Raw genomic sequence first — 2422 nt, forward strand, 5'->3', positions numbered from 1 at the left:
AATAAAATAAAAAGAATTTTATTAGTTTTTGACTTAATTTCTCATATCTAAAAGATAGCTTGGGTTCAAATTAAAAACTTTAATATTTAACAGATACAGTGGAACCCCGCTATAACGACCTGTTTGGGACTTGGGGTGAGGTCGGTCCCATGAAAAGGTCGGATTAAGCGGAGTCTGTTACGCTGGGGAATTAGACTTACGCATGTTCAAGGGTGAATGAAAAATTAGAATATAAAACCAATTTATTTAGTACATATAAATGAAACAGAAAAATTAAACATTTAAATACATACATAGGTATTTATGTAAACAAAATATACACAATGAAAAAAAACACATTTACGATGACTAATATGTACATATGTACATAATGTATAGATAGATTTTTAAATTACCAAAAACTATCGATTTTTGTTTGTTTAACCCAAGAGCGCCTTTTCATGGAGGCATAATCCCTCCATTTTTCAAAAAAATGATATCAACTGGTTTTGTGACGGTTTGTTGTTCAGCATATCGAAGAGCTGCCTCGAAAGCATCGACTGCCTCAATCTCACGTTGGTCAGGTGTTTCAATGGAAGAGCTACTGTTTAAATATTCCCAATCGTGCATGAACTGAACCACAGAATGCTCGTTCTCTTGAACCTCGTCATTGATGTTCGAGCAGAGGTTTTTCCAAGATTTTTCCAATGTTGATGGCAGAAGCTCTTCCCAAGCTGCAGCTAACATATAAATTACATCTTTAATGTTAATGGATTTTACGGCTTCCATGAGACTAAAACCTGTTGCTGTTTTCTCAATCAAGGAGCTCATGAATTTTGATCGGTACCGTCTTTTGAGTGATTCGATCACTCCTTGGTCCATTGGTTGGATCAAGGGAGTTACATTTGGAGGTAAAAAAAATGGTTCTTACCTCATTTTTCTTGAGGTCTGTGTGATGCTAAGGAGCATTATCCAGAAGTAGAATGGCTTTTTGGGGTAGATTTTTATCTTTTAAGTAGTTTACAACTTCTGGCACAAAGACATTATTGAACCACTCGGAAAATAATTCACGATCCATCCATGCCGACTTTTGAGCTCGATAGTGGACAGGTAGAGCAGATAAATTGCTGATATTCTTGAAAGCTCGTGGCTTGCGAGATTTGCCAATGACAAAAAGGGGCAATTTATGAGTTCCTGATCCATTACTACATAAAGCTAGGGTCAGCCTTTCTTTTGCTAGTTTATAACCGACAAAGTTTTTATCGCCTTTTGCAGCTAGAGTTTTATTGGGCAACATTTTAAAATTTAAGCCTGTCTCATCTAAATTATGTACCTGCTCTGTTGACAATTCTTCGTTTACTAAGTTGTTCCTGAATAAATCGATGAATGCTGTTGCAGCTTCTTGGTAGGCAGATAATTTTTCACCGCTGATAGTAAACTGTTGAATGCCATGCCTTTTTTTCCACCTATGCAACCAGCTCTCACTCGCGTGAAAATCTCCTTCTGCATTAAGTGATGAATGTAACGATGTAGCTTAGGCTTTGATGAGAGGCCTGGAAAGGGGAGTTCCTTTCTCTCTTTCTTGGCGAAACCATAACCAAACCGCTTCATTCAATACCTCCGATGCAGGTTTTCTAAGTCTTTTTTTATTTGTCAGGTCATCTGACAACACACTAAATGAAATTAATTGGTCCCGATTTTTTTTCCAGTCCTTCACAGTAGTAACGCCAACTCCTAAATCACTAGCTACTTTGATAAGTCGCCCACCCATTTCGATTTTTTCAAGGGCCTCAAGTTTTTCCGCGATAGTACAAGACTTCCTTTTTTTAGACATTGTATAACGCTTTGATGTTAACACTGTGGAAGATAAGATTGAACTGATTTTTCAAACAACAAGGAGAGAGAAGTGAATCATCTTTCCAGGAAAATAGTTACAAAGTACAGTGGAAACGTTGTGTGTAAACAAGGGGTGTTTCTTCTCAGATATAGTCGGTTTATGCGAGGAGCGATGTTTCAAAAGGTCAGTTTATCGGGGGTCGTTTTAACGGGGTTCCACTGTAATAGAATTTTATTTCAATTTTCTAACGTAAGAGACTCTTTTCTCAGGGCGGGTTTCCTGGCAATCAGAAACAGACGACACTTTACTAATTATAACACTTAAACTTAATTAATAGATATTCTACAAATACAATAAATTTCAGTTAGAAACAAAACTAACTAATTACACAATCTTCCTTTGATGATATATGACTGTTGACATCATCTTGTCCAAAACGCTATCCAATTCCTAACAATGGCATCCAGTCCTTCCAGCTTCTAGCCAAACGGACGTCTTCTCCCCAAGCCAGCAAAATCAAGAGTGCCCGTTTCCTCTCTTCTATCTTCAATGTTCACAGGTCGATCCAAAAAATAATCGATTGTAGTACAATCGCTCTGCTTTACT

The 2422-nt window shown here is 37.2% G+C and overlaps 1 protein-coding gene across 6 annotated transcripts in view; it reads left to right on the plus strand.

Annotated features, from left to right (window-relative positions):
• The window catches only part of LOC106690966 (zinc finger protein 99), a 45570-nt gene that overhangs the window by 31419 nt on the left and 11729 nt on the right, over window positions 1–2422 (plus strand). The window lies entirely within an intron of this gene.

The sequence above is a fragment of the Halyomorpha halys genome, unplaced genomic scaffold (genome assembly GCF_000696795.3).
Source record: "Halyomorpha halys isolate HHAL.00 unplaced genomic scaffold, Hhal_1.1 Scaffold1998.1, whole genome shotgun sequence".
In the NCBI taxonomy this organism is placed as follows: Eukaryota; Metazoa; Arthropoda; class Insecta; order Hemiptera; family Pentatomidae; genus Halyomorpha; species Halyomorpha halys.